General features: G+C 41.4%; 1 protein-coding gene across 2 annotated transcripts in view; it reads left to right on the forward strand.

Moving 5' to 3' along the window:
• Window positions 1-19,205, forward strand: part of PLXNA2 (plexin A2) — a 386,922-nt gene that overhangs the window by 202,592 nt on the left and 165,125 nt on the right. The gene's annotated exons all lie outside the window — the stretch shown is intronic.

A 19,205-nucleotide genomic window follows, 5' to 3' on the forward strand; every position in this document is an offset into this window, starting at 1 on the left:
GCCTAATTGTTTAAGTAATAATACAAAAAGTATTTGTATAGATTTATATGCATTGTTGTGTGTACCTGTTTATGCACTAGTTACTTAGGAAACCTAAAGTGCATATGTGCATATAATATTATATTTATAAGAATGTGTATAATGCAGAAGCATTGTTCACATTTTTAGAGGAACTAGCAAAAAATAACCTCACTTATTAATAAAAGGAGCGCGATGGGAATTTGAAAAAAAAATTATCTGTGCAGATAACCTCAAAATTAAAATTTTCAGAGAATTCCACCCACTAATTCCATCCCTAAAGAGAAAATTCCATCCACTAATTCTATCCCTAAAGCACAGGATACTTTTGGTGACATGAATAAATGAAGAGGCTCTCTCCAGTTTCCCTCAGCTCAGATTCAAATGCAGCAAAACAGAAATGAATTCAAGTGATCCTCAGGGTTCAACACTCTGCCTTGTCAAACACATGCTGGATAATGAAACAGACTTTTGCAGTATCCTCTGAAAGCTTCATTGTAATTTTAAATTATGGACAGAAGTGATTGGGAAAAGGTGGGGACAATCATCCGGGAGCTGCATTGGTAAAAGTGTCGTGGATAAAGCCAATCTCCATACATGAAAAAGGCAGGTATCAGACTGGACCTAGGCCTGTTGGGAAAGAGAAAGGACAATGGCTGATTCCACACCTCTGAAAATACAAAAAGAAAAGCTGTTACCCAGATGTGTTTCCATCCTTAGGTGAACACAAACAGGCTCCTTCGTAGGGGAAAACCAGAATACTTGGTAGGGGGGAAAGTAGGCAATCAATGTATAGATTAATCTGCACAAAGTGCAGATTAATTACAGGTGGTGTGTTATATATATATGGAATAGAAATAGAAATCTTGGAGGATGCAAAAGTCCCATACTATTTTGTGACATTTTGGTTGGCCTAATAAAGCCATTTTCCTAATATGGATTTGAATGGTTCTTGTTTGCATAGAAAACTCACATTTTCCCCTCATTTCATCTGAGAAAAGAAAAGATAGCCTCCCCCAAGTTCACTGTTATTTCAGCATGTTTCACTAGAGCTCCTCAAGGAACTCTGATGATTCACTGGAGTTGTGGCAAGCCACAGGCAGTCTTTGGTTTCCCCTCAGCATTCATTTGCTCCAACCAGAATGCTTACTTGGTTTTCCTTAAGCATTCTGTTCTGTTTCATATTTTCCCTTCGGGGAACAGCCTGGGCAGAGTTGCCCTAAGATGAAAGAACTAAGATACGGGAGTTGAATTAATTTATGGCATTCACTGCCACAAGATGTGATGATGGCCACAAGTTTTAAATCCTATTTATTAAAATGGGATCAGACAAATTTATGAACGGTAAGTCTTTTATTAGCCGAGATAGCTAGATGAGACTCACATATTTATAGGCAACATTTCTCTGAATGCTGTAGGGTGAGAACAGTTAGGCCCTTGCCCTTATTTGGTTTTTCCAGAAACATACTGTCCACTCTTGGAAAAAAAGATGCTGGACTTAGATGCATCCTTGGTCTAATCCAGCAGATCTCTTTTCATGTTCTTAAGGTGCTCTTTGAGCAAAGTAGAACTAGTTTCATCAGAGAAATTGAATGTGTGTGCTAAGGAGGCAATTTTTGGTTTTAGTAATCCATTTTTAGTTATGTCTGAAGGAGTACCTCCCTTCACAATGACCTGCCTGGGTGTTTAGTTCAGCAGGAAAGGCCCTGTTGGCAGTGTTGCCGATCTCTGTGGTTCAAGTTGTGGCAAAGTGTGAGAGGGATTTAGCTGTGGTGGTTCCAAGGCTAGGGAATGCCCTCCCCTCTAAGGTGTATCCTGTGACATCATTGCATGCTTTTTGACAATTGGTTGTCAAGATGTACCTCTTTAGACCTGGGTATTTAGCCGAGTGGATGTCTTCCTTGCTTCTGCATTGCTGTTCTTTGCTTTTGCTTTGTAGTCTTATGTTATGGTTTTAATGTAAGTTGTGCCTGTTTTAATTGTGGTAACTTTGTTTCCCTCCCTGAGACCACTAGGTAAAGAGCTGTTGTAGGTACAAATAATAAACGAATGTAGGAATTTTTTTGCTTCAGATTTAGTATTTACCCTTTGATGACGCTGCAGCTTATAAGGGTCATCTGTGGATTTGATTTCAGAAAATTGCCCAGGCCACTGGGACCAGTTGACTTAAAATATGAGATCCAGTTTTGACTCAGCCTCTTGTCCTGCTGTGTAACCTTAGGTCATTTCTTTCATGCTTGGGGATAGTGTTTTGATCTCCAGTTGTACAGATTAAAAACAATACACATTGAATTATTTTCAGATTATGTTTGTGTTGTCCTAAAGCCAAATGCTCTTCTTTTTGTTGCACCATCAAACTTCACACTATCTGTCCACTATCTGCAAATTTTGAAATGAGTCAATATAGCAATGAACCAGCTAGATATAAAGAAAGTCAACAGATGCTCTGAAATGTACCTGCAGGTGTTAGTACATGGTGGGGAATCTATTTGAAAGGCAGATTGTGTTTGAGGCCATAAAACGTCATACTTTGTGAAAGAATGGGTCCAGATGCCTTTGATTCTTTGACCCAGTGGAGTTAGCTATGCATCTGCCTCTTTGCCTTCTGGAAACTCAAATCAACATCCTTCATGATGTGGAATGCTTTAAAAGTTCGTGTATTATTTTCCAGGGGTGATCAGAGATGTGGTTTGATGTTTCACATAGTTTCATAGGACCACTGCCATCTGCACTCTATCCCCAATATACAGACACTTTAAGCCACACAACTGGTTTCATGTTGCAACATAGTCAGATACTGTGTATTGCATAAAAATTACAGCACTGTATATAATTCGAAATAGTCTATATACCAATTTATTTATTTTGCAAATATATTAACCTTTGCCAAAGATGAGGTTAACGAACCTGTGTACAATAAGATAAAATTAGGTGAAATACAAAAGTTACAAACTCTACAAACAAATAAAATCACTGCTCTAATTATACAATTATCATTCCATAAAAAGACAGGGTCACGCTTCAGGGGAAGCCTTCTTAAACAAAAATGCCCAGTAGCCACCTAAATATCAGGATGCTAGGCACCTGTCTAATTTCAGCTGGCAGATGATTGCAGAAGACTGGGGCTAAAACACTAAAAGCCCAGTTTCTAGTACAAACTAGAAACACCGTCTGGTATTGTGTTTACTGTGCAGCTTTTGTGATCCATATATTGGGAAGGAATCAGAAATACTCCAACAATTTTATCAGGGAACTGAAGTTTGTTTGCTTTCCGCAAACCTCTCCTAACAACCCCATTCATGGATTTCAGCTATGGTAATCAGATATGGTCTAAAAATGAAGATAACTCATTTCCAAGGAAATCTGGAAGGTATAGCACCACACCACGAATATCCTGTTTCTATTGCACTCCATGATGGCCCAGGGGAAAAAATGGAATACCTTTTTAATTCTAATGAGCCACAGTGGAATTGTCAAAACAAGAATCATGTGTTATATTTTAAAATTAATCCACCTTTGGTTTGAACCAAGTGAGGTTAGCATAAATATGCATATCTAGCAACTGCCATAATGTCAAGGTAGGCAATCATACAATTACTGTCAGCTATGTGGAAACGTTGACCTTTAAGGACCAGTCAAAAGAGTGTTGGATGCAAAACTAAAATAACTGCCATTTGGGGCCCAGCAGCCTTAATTCCATGAAGACCCATCAGAGCAAGACAGATGAACCCCTGTAGCTTGATGCCATCTTTTTTGTGGTCAAATACTGATCCAGAAACACACACAACATAGCCTACATTGCATACGTTCTTCTGTTACAATGGCCTACGTAAATGAACAGAATTTTTTTTCAAAGGGGGAGTGTCATTCACAGGCACCTAATATGTTTCAGCCAGAAATATAAAGTGGTGGCCCAAACCAATGATCCAGCATTAAGTTATCTGCACTCTAAATTATAGCAGTAGTCACCTGCAATTTGACAGTCATCACTGCTAGTCTAGATGGACGGCAGGGTCAGTAAAGTGGAATCAACCATTGTGTTGTTTAGCTCAGCACTATCAAAGACATATTCAAATCTGTTGAGACCCCTAGTGAGTTTGATACCCATCAGGCTACAGACAGACAGAGGCTCACCCTGGCATAGCACTGGACCTAGCACAAATGGACCAGCCTCTCTTCTTTAGCTATTTCTCAGATTAGAGTTGAGGAGCAGCGGAGTGACTCGCACCCACTCCCCAGCTCTGGAAGGAATGCAGAACTTGTCCTCCGCAGGTCTTGAGGGTGATTTGGGCACTTCCAAACTCAGGGGATGAGTCTCCTCCCCTCCTATCCAGCTGGAAATTGGAAGTGGAGGAGTAAGGCTATGTTCCTGCAGTTGTACTAAGTCTCAAAGGGCAAGTTCCCTGAGGATACCAAGGCCACTCAAAATGTCTAGACCCCCTGGCTATAAAAATCTACAAAACTCTTCTTTGAGATGCTTCCTTTTGCAGTTCTTGGTTGATGATACTGTCATTGCAGGGAACAACTTTCTAAAAGTGTTCCTAGAAATGAGGAACTAAAGTTGAGTGAGGGATAATGGCTTGAAGTCAGGCCTCCCAGTTTCTTTCTATTGAACCACACTACCTCCTATATTTAATTATAGGTATAAATCTTAAATGTCGTGAAATGTCTTTTAGCTCAATGCTTAGAAACAGGCTGCACTCTCTTTGTCTGGTTTAGCTGAACTTTTATAAGGCTGAAAAGGAGACATGGTGCTCTTACGTTTATTTTCTCTAAGCTCATGCTTTATAACTGCTACAAACTGATAAGTTGTATATACAGATACAGATATGTCCCAATTTTATGACTCCTAACAGAGCACATAGTTGTGTGTGTGTGTTTAATGAATGAAAGAAAATATCACTGAAAAGTTCATCAACTTTCAGCTCCTGCTCACTGAGTGATAGATAGCTTTAATTACATTGAATTACTCAGCATCTCCCCAGAACTCCCCAAAGTCATTAAAAATAGATTTTCTGTTTGAACTCCTCTCACCACGACGGGTCTCCAAGGCAGTGTGCCGCTGACGGGATGCCCCATGGGTTGGCTCCTAGTCAGAGAGGTCAGCAGCTTGTTTTGGTAGCAATCACAAAGGCGGGAATGGAGGCATAAGGAGGGGAGAAAGGTATTCAGGATTGCACCAATCATCCCTGCTCACACAAGGAGCAATTTTTTATTATTTAATTAATGATTTCTAGGACCATATTGCTTGGCGTATTTGTTTTATGGCTCTTATGGCTAGTCAAGGAAAGAAGCAGATCTAAACATAAGGGGGTTGCGGAATGTCCCCATAGGTTTTGTAAAACAGAGCCAATCAGGCAATCAAGGAAAACAGTAATGAGTCTTTATCATTTAATTACTGGGTAGGAAGTTCTGTAATTAGGGAAGTGAAAAGTGAGCCCCAGAGCAGCTATGTCAAACAAACAAACAAAAAGGTTGGTGTGTCTTGAGGTTTCTGTAAAAAAAAGTGGAAGTAGTACCAGGTAAATGCTGGTATCCTGGTACGTGTGAGAAATAATATTAAGACTTGATTTTGAAATGGCTTAAAATGAAAACGGTGTAAATTATTATACTGGTATACATTATTTGACCATCATTTTTTGTACTCATTCCTTTCATATATACTTATTCATCGGCTTTAAAAAAGAATAATGAAATACAGTATGTAGAATATATTATACTAATAATTTAATATGTAGTCATGCTGAGATGACATGTTTCATTGAGGTTGTTGCAGATACAAGTTACTGTTTACCCAGCTGACTTCAAGCTATTCTGTCATTGGTTCAGACAGTCATGTGGCAGCTGGGCTGCCATGAGCTCAGTACAGCAAGTCATATGACTGCTGACCCTGTGTGCTGAAATTGGCATGTATTGGCTTTTTAGCAGTTGATCATAACCTCCCAGAAGCTGCAGATGAGGACCAAAAGCTAAGCCATGCTCAAGTTACATGACACTGTTAGCTCACAAGAGACAGTATGGTGTCCCATATGACCTGAGAAAACAGGAATTCTCCTTTCATCCATGAAGCTCACCAGTTGACACTGGCTCAAAAAATACCACGCAGCCTACTGCAGGGCTGCCCTGATTCCCCAAGTCTGGAGGAGTTGTGAGACTGACTCCTGTGTCCATTGTGTTCGAGTGAGAGCAGTCTGGGGCATAGGGACAGATCCTACTATGTTTGTGTGATGCATGTGATTTTATGTAATTAAAAGGGATAGCAGAAGAGCAGGGGGATATGGAATGGGAAGGTGGAAGTGCAGCTGGTGTAGCAATTTAGAACATTTCAAACTGTACACAGATGGGAATGCTGCGTCTTTCCTCATCCTCTCGTCTTTCTTTCTCTGGGACCCACTGTAGACAGCTGCAAGTCAATCCCCTTCCCTGCTACTTTGCAAAGACAGCTCTGCACATATATCCCATTACAGGGAAAGAGACCTGCTTTTTCCCTTGAATTTACCACTCGTGGTATAAATGTGAAGGTGGAGGAGATATGTGGAAATATTCTCACCCCTCGCCACACACACACACTCATGCTTCTGTCCTCTCTGCCCCTAGGTTTCTGCTGTATGATCTTCGCCCCGCAAATCCTGTCAATCTGTTGTCCATTTCTGTTAGAGAGCTTTAGAACCTTAGGCAGGAGCAAGTAGATATGGGCACACTAATGAGAGGAGTCCATCAAAGCATAGCAGAGAGATCTTGAGACTTCTTGCTCTACTTGTCGGGAACCTTTTCCTGTGCCAAAAGTATTTCTGATTGCCAGGGACTCAGACAGTTATGTACTAGGAAAATATGTTGCTAATGGGGGTAACACTAGATAGGGTTGTTGGAGGAGGTTTTTCTTTATGAGCTCAAGGCTAACTTACTATTAACATTTCTCATCTAAGCTAGTTTATATATTTGTGTTGTGTTTTATTAATAGCTTTAATGTTTGATGTGATGCTTCTCCCTGTTTCCTTCTCTTCTGTTGCTTTGCAGCATTCTTTATCTCTTACCTTTTTAAATTTTCTTTCCTCTTGGAAAAGTTGTATAGGGTTCGTAGGAGAGAACGGGGATAAGAAGGGGTGGGATGTCAGGTTGTTCGTGAATGTTCAGTTGGTCATAAGAACCAGTCTGTGCACATTCACAACTTTCACACCTTGTTTGTACACATGTACTGGAAACCTACTTAATCCAAGAAAGGTGTGGGTATGCCAGGCCCCTCTGCATCTGCAACACATTACTACCATATTGTAGGAATACTTTTTGAAAAGAAGATTGATCTAGTACTAAGTGCTGATTCTCACATGTGTGTACCGGTCACATTTATTCTTGCAGACTTCTTTCAGTGAGGTCAAAGTGGCATTTTAGCCTCACGAAAGCTATTCAAGATAAGCTAGGCTGAGAGAGAATGAGCTTCACATATGAGAGAGGCTTTCTCACATCTCCAGTCCAACAGTCAAACCACTAGATTTGATACCTTGCAGCTGAATGTGTGAACTGCCATTATGTAAAAAGTATTGACAGTAAAGTGGATTCTGCAGGAGGATCCTTGCGAAGTGTTGCTATATAGGCAGAGCCTGCTCTTAAAAGTGTAAATACTTGTAATGTGTTACCTCTTGTAGATATTATATAAAATACTTGTAATTTCATTCGAATGCAAGTCAAAAAGTGCAAGTAGATAAATAGGTACTGCTCTGGCGGGAAGGTAAACGGCGTTTCCGTGTTTCTCTGGTTTGTCCAGAAGCAGCTTAGTCTTGTTGGCCAGATGACCTGGAAAAACTGTCTGCGGACAAACATCGGCTCCCTTGGCCTGTAAAGTGAGATGAGCTCCACAACCCCCCCCCCCCGTCATCTGTGACTGGACTTAACTGTCAGGGGCCCTTTACCTTTACCTTTTTAAAACATATTCATTAAAACTTACAAACAAAACTTCTACAATTGTAAGTATTTCTTTTTTCAAAAAAGTTTATTTTGATGTTGCTCACTCCCAGATGACCTGCTTATTGGTCATTCATGCTGATTTCTTTGCATAATTTTTGGGGGGTTGTTAGACGCCACTGGCTATTTATCGAGCATTTATTCTGATATGTTTGTTTGTTGCGTCAAGTAATTTTAAACCCACACTTTCCAGTTCATTTTACCTTCATTTTCCTTACTACAAAATAATTTAATTTGGGGGAGAAGTGGGCTTTTTGCAGAAGAGCACCTGATTAATTTTAAATGGTGCAATCTGAATTTACTTGAATCCTAACCAAAGAGAGCAATGCCTTGGAAGCACCTCTTGTGGCAATGAAATAAATTCAATATGTTTATTTGAGATTTTTAAAAAGGTTGCAACACTCTGCCCAACCCCCAATACTTGCATCTCCTGTTGCAGGTGGAAGGATGTTGCAGATAATTTTCACGGCAGCTCTTTCAAGTTATTTTGGGTTTCTGCTATTCTGTTTTCCACATTTTCCCTTTTGCACTGGTTTGAGATTCTTCTTAGACTTCCTGATTTCATTGCCTTAAGTCAACAATGATACATATCATTCACCCTACAGTCTTGTATTTCAGTCACACTTTTCTTTTTTGTTTGTTTCTGCCTCGTGTGGCATTCCACATGCAAGAGCACTTTGATCTCAGAACGATAATTACAACGGCAGCAAACAGTATAAAAAACAATTAAGACACAAACAAGTGTGCTTTCATTTTCTGCCTTTGTAAAGAGCAAGAACACACACACTCTTTTTCTGCCTTTAGTGCTGTTAAAAGTTTCAGAGCCCAGAGTGGTGAGATAATATGCAAATTCAGTGGCAGTTCTGTCCTCAATCAACTAAATTGTGTGTGAGAGGCAGAATGGAAATAGGAGGACATATTTAAATTGTGAATTACAAGAGCAAACACAGACAAACAAAATCAAGAAGGGAACAGTTCTTGGTTGTTAAAATGAATCCATTTCAGCTATTCTTTGATGGAGATCTTCAACAGTAACTCACCTTCTCCCTGACAAAGATGTGGCTATCAGGAAATGGCGGAGCTAAACATATGTCTGGCAGAAAACAAAAGAGAAGCACCTGCCATGCTTGTTTGTGGCATAGGTGTGGAGTCTAAAAGAACCATATTTCTTAATATCACAGAGTGTTCAGGAGGCAGAATGTGTACATACTGAGAACAGTACCACATTAGGTTTTAATCTAGATTTTTTTTCTTACTCTCAATCTATTCAAAACACTTTAGTTATAACATAAAGAGACATGTGCTTGCACTGTATGTACCACTAGGGCTGCCATGTGGGTGGCACTGTGGTCTAAACCACTGAGCCTCTTGGGCTTGCCGATTGTAAGGTTGGTGGTTCAAATCCATGCAACAGGGTGAGTTCCCATTGCTCCGTCCCAGCTTTTGCCAACCTAGCAGTTTGAATGCATAACAGTGCAAGTAGATAAATAGGTACCGCTGTGGCGGGAGGGTAAACAGCATTTACATGTGCTCTGGCTCTCATCATGGTGTTCCGTGCACCAGAAGCGGTTTAGTCATGCTGACCACATGGCCCAGAAAGCTGCAGACAAACGCTGGCTCCCTTGGTCTGAAAGCGAGATGAGTGCCACACCCCCTAGTTGCCTTTAACTGGACTTAACTGTCCAGGGGTCCTGTACCTTTCTTCTTCTTCTTCTTCTTCTTTTTCTTCTTTACAAAAAGCAAAAGTTGATGAGCCTTTTTTAGACAAACCCGAAACTGCCACCTTTCGGAAATTCCGCCTTTGAAATCCTGGTAATGTCTGGAAAAATCCAGACATATGGCAGCCTTATACACCCCCATTAACCTTTGATGGTCTTTCTTAAAAGGCAGGACAGGCAACCTTTTTCAGGCTACACATTCAAAAGTATCACACTTGCACACAGCTGGTTTCAGCATAGCGCTGTTAATGTGCACAGGACATGGCACTGAGTGGCTGACATGTCCTATAAAGGCAAAGGAATCAATATGGATTGCTGAGAGTATTATCATTATCATCATCAGTGCTTTTTTTAAGGTGCTGGTACTTAGCTTGAAGTTGTTGCAGTAAGTGCCACACTTTTAACATTTTGGAGTGTGGGGGGAGTGCTGTTACTGTGTACCTCTGAGTACCCCCAAAAAACACTGGTTGTTGTTGTTGTTTGTTGTTGTTGTTTCTATACCACCTTTCATCCAAGGACCACAGGGCTGTTTACAATATAAAAACATGAAAATACATACCATTCTAACAAACAAAATCAATACCCCCCCCCCCAGTTTAAAAGGCCATAGATTGTTTCATTAACCGAAGGGCAGAGAGAACAGCAATGCTTTTGTCTGGTGCCTAAAAATATGTAACGAGGGGACCAGGTGAACCTCCCTAGGGAGAGCTTTCCACAAGTGAAGAACCATGCAGAAAAGGCCTGTTCTTGTGTTGCTACCCTCCAGAGCTCTCTTGGAGGGGGCACACAAAGAAGAGCCTCAGATAATGGTTGCAACCACTTATGCATGCATGCCCTGGGGCACATTAAAGGTTCTGTGGAGTGTGTGTGTGTGTGTGTGTGTGTGTGCACGTGCGCGCGCATTAGCAAGGCACATAGTCACTATGTATGCATTCTACTTGCTGGAGCCATGTATGAACCATCCTGAGGAGCTATACTCAGGTAATATAAAGCCTAACATCTTGGAGAGGAAATGCATATAGGACAAAATTCTAGAAACAGATCTGGACACAGGAAATGACGTACTTATTAATTCCACTGTTAAGATAATGGATCTTTAGCTCTAATGTGTCACACTAATGACTTGCCCGTCTTTTAAACACAACATGTGAGAGGATCCTCAAGTTCTACAGCATTGAACAAACACATATGTTCATGAGGCCTGTGAACCTCAAAGACACTGCAAGAAGGGAACTGGGCAGTGCTTTGTTAGCTGATTAATTCAGTTCCAGTGCTATGCTCCTTCCCAGGATAGCTTGTCCAACCGCATCCTAGTTATAACCTCTCTGTCAACTGGCTTTGTCCACAAACACTGCATGCCTAACATTCTCCCAGCAAGGTTTGCAAGATCTAATTTATTGTGCTTTGAGATCCTTGATGAAAGGCGTGACAGGACTGCAAAGTGTTCCGTCATGTCAAAAAGCCTGGGTTATAAAGCCCCCAGTGGCCTTTGGCAGGCGTTTCATGTGACGGGCTCAGAGACTTGCTTTCCTGCTCTCTGAAGAAAGAAAAATCCACCTCTTGCATAGTGTCCCATGACAATCGCCTTAATTAAAACACTGTAGGATGTCGGTGAGCATGATGTTGCCGAGTGAGAAGAATTCCGACGCTGAGATTCAGCAGCCGTCGGGGTGACAACTTCAGAGAGAAGGGAGGGTGATTTGAATCATGGAGCTGCTCTTCTTTCTGCTTTCAGAACAATTTCCGAGAATGGGGGCTGCAGATTTTGTGTAGGCTCGCTCTGTGTTCCACAAACAGTCCTCTTGTGTGTCCAGTTTCTGTTTTCTTTGCAGCCTGTCTGCTCATTTTCAGAGATGATGTTTGCAAAAACAGGTGTCCAATCCGCGTGTTCTTGCTGAGGAGGCACAGGGAGGGAGGCAGATTCCAGATTGGAGATGGGATTAAGTTCTTTCTTTCTGGTTGTTTTTCATTCCTTTGGAAACCTCAGAGAACTTAATCCCACCTCTTTCACCACCCCACCTGATTTTGTAAGTCCTTGTGCCAATGCAACATTCCTTTCAAGCATGACAATCAAATTCCCAAAGAAAAGGAGCTGGGAAGAGAGAAATTCTAAGAAATTGTAAAGTAGGTAATAAACACATTCAGGAGTGGAAATGAAGCACACCACATAGAACAGCATAGTTTAAACGGGATTGGAAATGTACACAAACATCTGTGGGGGGGGGCAAAATGGGCAAGTTAATAATGATAGCAGTCACATCCGTTTTTGATGTGTGTACCTGGTTAGAAGGGCTGTCCATTGCATGAATACAAATGTTATCTGAACACACCATTTGAGAGTGGGACCTTTTACTACCTGTAAGAAAGACTTCATTGCAGGTTCACAAATAATTTCCCAAGAGTCCAGCTTCTGTAGTGATTCATTGCCTGAATTGTGTTTAATGTGTGGGTTTAGATGGAAACCCACTGGTACCCTGAATTCTTTAGCTTTGCAAGATCAGTGGTTTCATGCAGTTCTTCCAGTAAATTATAACAGAGCAGTGCATTTTTAAACTGACACAGAGGCAGAAACTAGTGCAATGGGTGGTAGATGACTATGTCATACTCAGAGGGGATCCATGGAAATAAATGGTATTTAGTTAATTATGACTGACTTCACTGGTTCTAATGGATGTACTCCAAGCATGATGTAGCTGCGATTCTAACTCTGCTTACCTGGGTGTGAGCCTCATTGAATTCATTGGGGCTTCTATCTGAATAGACATGGTTAGGATTGCTGCTTTAGCTGGATACTATCCAATGTCTTAGAGAAAAATATGAAGCATACAAGCTCAGCCACTTAAACATGCAAATATCAGTTTAGATATTTTATATCTGGGGAAAGACTCCAAGCGTTTGGTGGGGGAAATGGGAGCACAATAAAAATCAATTCACAGGTAGCACTTGTCATTCAAGCACCTCAGAAGATTCCAATCATAAGAAGACATAAAATTCAAAATAAAAGTAATTATATGGGAAAACTAAAGTAGAAGATCCTACAAAGTGGGTCACTCCAACAGTGATCTGTGGGCAAGTCTGGCAAAAAAAGATAAGAATATATATGGGCTTGAGATAAGAGCAAAGCTATTCTAAAAGAAACCGTTCTGTTGCCTACTGTACAAGAAATCACCAGTCAGTTAGCAGAACTATTTATAGTCTTTGATGCCAGTAGTGGATATTGGCAAATTCAGCTGGATGACACAAACGTTCCAGACTATACATTCAATTTATTTTTTGGCAGTTACAGGTTTTTTGGAGGGGGGGTGGGGCAGGGTTGTACTGCTGCGAATCTTTGAGTTACACACACACACTGTTTCCCTTTCCTCTTGTATGTGGGTGATGGTATTTTTAGTGCCATGTGGGAATTTGCCCTCCAATTTCTTGAAAGTTTTATTCCCCTGTGAAAGAGGCATGCATTTTTTATGCTTCATTCTCAAGGCACTTTACAATTTCTTTAGGATTTCTGCAATTGTGTGGTTTTAAGCTTACCTTAATACTGCAAAGTGGTCAGGGATAGTGTGTGTTTTATTCCAGTCAATGTTTTTACTCTGCAACCTCTCCAGCAACCCAAACTTCCTTATGTGGGAAGAGCTACTCAATTATGTCTGCCCCTGGGCATTAACAGAAACATAGGCACTGGGGAAGGCTGCAGAGTACAAACCAGGGGTCACCAACCTTTTTCAGCCATGGGTTGGTCCACCCTCCCTCAGACCATGTGGTGGGCCGGACTGTATTTTTTGGGGGGGAAATGAACGAATTCCTATGCCCCACAAATAACCCAGAGATGCATTTGAAATAAAAGGATACATTCTACTCATGTAAAAAAACGTTGATTCCCAGACTGTCTGTAGGCTAGATTTAGAAGGCGATTGGGTCGCATCTGACCCCTGAGTCTTATGTTGCCTACCCCTGGTACAGACTATTGACAAGATGTTTTGTTGAATGAAGGGACACTCACAAACATGCATCCATCACCTCATAATTAAGGTAAGCACTACAGAAACCCTGTGTCCCACTCATGAGAATTTCACCAAATTTTTCTCTCCACTTTGATAATTTTTTAATGTGATTTCTGTTCTTACCGAGAAATTTTCAGCACAGGGCCGGCTGTTTCTGCTACATAAGGATTGACACACAGATAATGAGTTTGCTATTAGTAGCTGATGGTGCTATTTTTAGAGATTGGGTATGGTAGCCATCTCATGTAATATCTGCTTTGTAAAAAGATGCCGCAGGAGACTGAGGTGTGAAACAAATCAACTCTACTTAACACTTCTGCATTTCTTATGTAAGAAAAGCCCTTCTGGATCAACTTAAAGGCCTGTCTAGGCCAACATTCTGTTTTCAGAAGATACCCTTGCTTATTGAAATTTATTTTGAGTAATTGTATACATGATAGAATCACTTTTTTAGAATAAGAGAATGGCCTCAAGACTTAATATGAGTACTGAATATCATACATGACAACCATCTTCAAACTGGGGTACATAAAAGAAGGATTAGCCAGGCATAGGTTCTCAGGAGAACTGGAACAGACAGGTATCAGATGTCAAACCTGCAAGAAAAACCAGAAACTACTTTGCCTCATGAAACTCCAAAAGGACCCAGTTACCGTCTGTCAGAATGGTGTGTAGAAACCTGCAAAAGTGACTGAGCAACATATGACCCCAAGATAATATTTGGTTCAGACTGATGGTTCAGCTGTCTACAAGAGCAACAGAAGAGATCTGCAGAGCATTACAAGTCTTGAGCCGGTGATGGATGAAACAACTGAGAATGCAGGCATACCTATATCAAATATAGACAAGCGAGAGTCTCAAGACAGATCAAATGGAATTCTTGTAACTGAAAAGTGCCAGAGAGACTTCAGAGAAACTTTTTGACAGTGAGATGCCTGTGAGTACACAAAGTGGCAGAAAGATAAGAAAAAATTACAGATCATAACTACTTCCTTTAAAAAGAGGAGAGGAGTTACTGTGTTACTCTATGTTACTCTATATTACTATGGTATGTATTCTTGTGTTTGTATATTGTAAACTGCCCTGTGATCCTCTTCCCACCCCAATCCTCCACTCAGTTGCATGCAGACATCTTATTTACTTGCATGCTGATGTGCTGCATGTTTAGATACTTAAAACAAAGACAAATAATTACATTTTCATTAAAATTAAGTGTAAAGTCTACAGAATTAGTAAATTACTTTCACAATATGCAGATTATGTTTTCCAAATATGGAGAACTTTAATGCGGCAATCCTACCATAGTAAGCTTCTTTTCCTTGCCTCCTGCAAAATACCACCTACATTTTTGTCACTACTGAGCTCTATCTACTTTATCAGTGCATATATTTTTGCCCGACTGCCAAATATCGAACAAGAGCATTGTTTCACCTAGCAAGTGACTTAATGTCACCTTTCATTTAACTTGAGAATAGGGTCAGACTATGGAATAAGATCCAAGAATCTTATGATAGCTACACCTGCTTGCTTGTTCCAAGGGGACTTGAGCTGCATCTGACTTCATACCCTTTTCGTTTTACTCACTTACACACATCCATTTTTTTCCTCTGGAGAAATCTGTTAAGTAGGGCCCAGGAAACAAGAAAAAAGGGGCCTTATTGATTTCAAATGTAGAGAGGAACTGAGTTCCCACTGTATCAACAGTATTTGGCGTGAAAGTGGCCTTTGTTCCAAGGCACACTGATTCCTTTCAGCTTCTGACTCTCCAGCTGCTGGGAGCTGGGCAGTGTTTTGACGAACGGAGCAAATGCAACGCAGACAGTTGTTTTAATTCTTAGCCAGTTGCCGACATCACTCACAAGGGCCAGAAAAATTAAGAGGGGAAAAAGAGTCTGGATTCTTTCCTTTAGTTAACTCGGCACAAGAACTATATTTGGATAGTAAGGCAGAATGAGAGCCCATTGGTGAGTGTAACAGATACAGCAGGCTTTGCTTATGCATGAAGAGGAGAACTGGAGCAGGAATTTAAAAAAAAAAAAAATCTCCTCAAACCTACTGGAGCACAAAGCTTTTTGAGAGTGGGAGGGGCATAAAACTTTAATTTTCTGTTCACTTCCAATCAAAACCCCCAGAAGCTCATTTTCTTTTACATTCTTCCTAGCTCCTTACCTGTTTCTTTCTCTTTATTATTAGCATTGTGTATATGGTGCCAGAAATACACAAAAAGTACCTGTAACTTACTCATCTTCCTTTGCAGAACTTCATTTTCCCTATATCAAGTTCAAGTAGTTCAACAAACGTACCATCCAAGTAGAAATGTGTCTTCCACATATATACATAATATTTGAGTCCCCAATCGAATTAATTAGCCTAAGAACTGCAATCAGTTGATAAATGAACAGAAAAAGATGCGGTTAAGCCAGGACATGAAGGAAAAAGGCATCTGGATCTTTGGTTAAAGGGTGGTATATAAATTCAAATAATCATCATCTTCTATGTGCTTCCCCAGTAGTATGTCCAGAAGCATGTTGCTGGATGTAGGATATATGTATGGTGACCAGTAGCCATTGATAACTTATCTTCCATGAGTTTGTTCAGTACCCTTTTAAAACCATCCAGGTTGGCAGCCATTGCCATATATTGGGCAAGCAAATTCTATAGGTTTAACCATGTGAAGAGGTATCTACTTTTGTCTGTCTTGACTCTTCCAGCATTCAGCATCATTGGATGGCCAGGGTTCCAGTATTATGAGAGAGGAAGAGAACATTTAAAGATCCCTTTCTTAACACCTTGTAATATTTTACAAACTTCTATCATGACACTCCCCCCCCCCCCATTCACCTACAGACATTGCAATCTTCCCTTGTAAGGGAGTTGCTGAATCCCTTGATCCTTTAATCTTCCTCTTCTAGCATCTTTCCCAACACTACATTATCAATGAGTGCATGGCTCTTTTAATCCACATCTTGCTATGACCCTTCCCTGGAGGGAGTCTTGCCTGAAAACAAGGCAACGCAGAGTGCATTTTCTCAGATCCATGTGGAATACACAGCCATCTCCTGGTCACACCCACGTCTGCTGTAATTCATGTGGTTAGACATTTGTGAGAACAGCTTTTTGATCCGGAGCTGTGCCAGGAGAAGTGTTGCTTGAGGCATTAGCAGACAGGTTTCCCTTGCTCAAGCCAGGAATCGATCCTTGATGTGTTCAGCTTGGACTGCTGGGCCATCTGTCAGCACAGGCTGTACCCTGCTCTCTGGCCCTGCTAGGCTTCTCTGCAGTTACACAAAGTACCAGCAGGCAGCGAGGAGGTTGTTGGTTGATGTACAGCTATCCTTGTGCTGATGCAGTTGAAAGGAGTAATCATGATGTTTGTTGTTTTGTTCAGAGAAATGTTTACAGGCCCCATAAAGACACAAATGCAGCAGCCCTCATCTATAAAATGGGTATTTGATTTATTCCAGCTTGTGGCACTGACTGGCCAGACTTGGTTGCCAGCTTTCCATCCTGTTCTGCCACTTCTTCCTTTGAATTTACCCTTCTATCATAATTACATTTTCAAACACAAAAGCTGTAGCAGTTCTTGCTGCATGGGCTACCTTGTTGCTAGGCTTCATAGAGTGATATGCATGGCTCTTCTGGTGCTTCATGTGCTGCCTGAAATGTGCCACTCTACGGAACTGTACTGCTGCCTAATGTGCCCTCCCCACTAATGAATTATTCCCCCTGGCTTTTGATTCTTCTTCAGTTAAAGGTAAAGGTAAAGGGACCCCTGACCATTAGGTCCAGTCGTGGCCGACTCTAGGGTTGTGGCGCTCATCTCGCTTTATTGGCCGAGGGAGCCGGCATACAGCTTCTGGGTCATGTGGCCAGCATAACTAAGCCGCTTCTGGCGAACCAGAGCAGCCCACGGAAATGCTATTTACCTTCCCGCTGGAGCAGTACCTATTTACTTGCACTTTGACGTGCTTTCAAACTGCTAGGTTGGCAGGAGCAGGGACCGAGTGACAGGAGCTCACCCCGTTGCGGGGATTCGAACCACCGACCTTCTGATCGGCAAGTCCTAGGCTCTGTGGTTTAACCCACAGTGCCACCCGCGCCATCTTTTTCAGTTAGGAAGATGAAAATTCAACACCACTCAACACCTTATTACACTTCTTCCATGGGAATGGCTGTAGATGAACAAAGGCAGATTTAAGGGAGTGCAATGAGTTTGGTTGCACTGGGTACAGAGCCTCAGGGGTGCTGCAGGGAACACCACAACTATTATTTGGAATTGAGCTCAAGAGGTGGAGGGGCACCAAATTTTGGTGTCATACAGGGCGCCACTGAAATTTGAGACCCCACAGTCTGCCACGGATATGAATGTCCAGGAGTTAATGGGATCCTTTGAGGGGGAAATCTGATGTGGGTTGAGGAAACCAGGAATTCTCCTTAGTCACGGATTCGTTACTTGGTCTTTGGCAAATCACTTTCTGTCAGCCTGTCTGTACATTGTACATGGAAAAGATAGTAAATAAAAGGAAGGAAATCAGCCCTGAGTGCTCACTGGAAGGACAGATCCTGAAGCTGAGGTTCCAATACTTTGGCCACCTCATGAGTAGAGAAGACTCCCTTGAAAAGATCCTGATGTTGGGAAAGATGGAGGGCACAAGGAGAAGGGGAGGACAGAGGATGAGATGGCTGGACAGTGTTCTCGAAGCTACCAGCTTGAGTTTAACCAAACTGCGGGAGGCAGTAGAAGACAGGAGTGCCTGGCGTGCTCTGGTCCATGGGGTCACGAAGAGTCAGACACGAATAAACAACTAAGCAACAACAACAATTAATAATCAATATTTTGAATCCTATTGCTTTCCTCTGCTTGTCAAGATTGAGGGTTTCCATTTTATTCTTTTGACTTTTCCCTGCCTTGCTTCAGTCAGATAAATTGTTCAGATAGAAAGCTCTGCTGATGGACTCTGAGGAAACTCTAAGCCCCTGTTGAATGGCATCAGTGGGTAAAATAAGCTTGGAAAGGGTGAAACAGAAGTGGCCTTGCCATTTGGCAGACTGAAGTGGCCGCCTCAATCAACTAATTTTCGGTGTCATGAAAGGGTAGCAAAATGTTAGTTATTTAACTTACTATTGTTGTATTTTTACTAGCTCCTGTGAAAAAAATAACTTGGCCAGTCTTGGATACTGTGCAATTTGACTTGTAGGGAATGGTATTTACTGTTCCATCGCATGCAGAAAAATGTCGTGGGCCAGCTCTGAAGTGTCTATTCTAAACTGTTGCAACCTGCAATATTATGAGAAGAAATCAAAATCAGTTGACTAGCGGTGCTCTGAGGATTTCATTCAGCCAGGCCCTGTGTATCAGTTCAGAAGTACTTTGCTATCAGTAGGCATATTGGCACAAGGATACTAGTATCTTAAACAGAGGTGTAGCTAAGGGTCCCTAGCACCCTTGGCTCAGGGTGCCACTCCCCCCCTTTTTTTCAGGAGCAGGCACACTTGCTTTCTTAAGGGCTGC

This window comes from Podarcis tiliguerta (genome assembly GCF_965153285.1).
Source record: "Podarcis tiliguerta genome assembly, chromosome: 6".
Taxonomy (NCBI): Eukaryota; Metazoa; Chordata; class Lepidosauria; order Squamata; family Lacertidae; genus Podarcis; species Podarcis tiliguerta.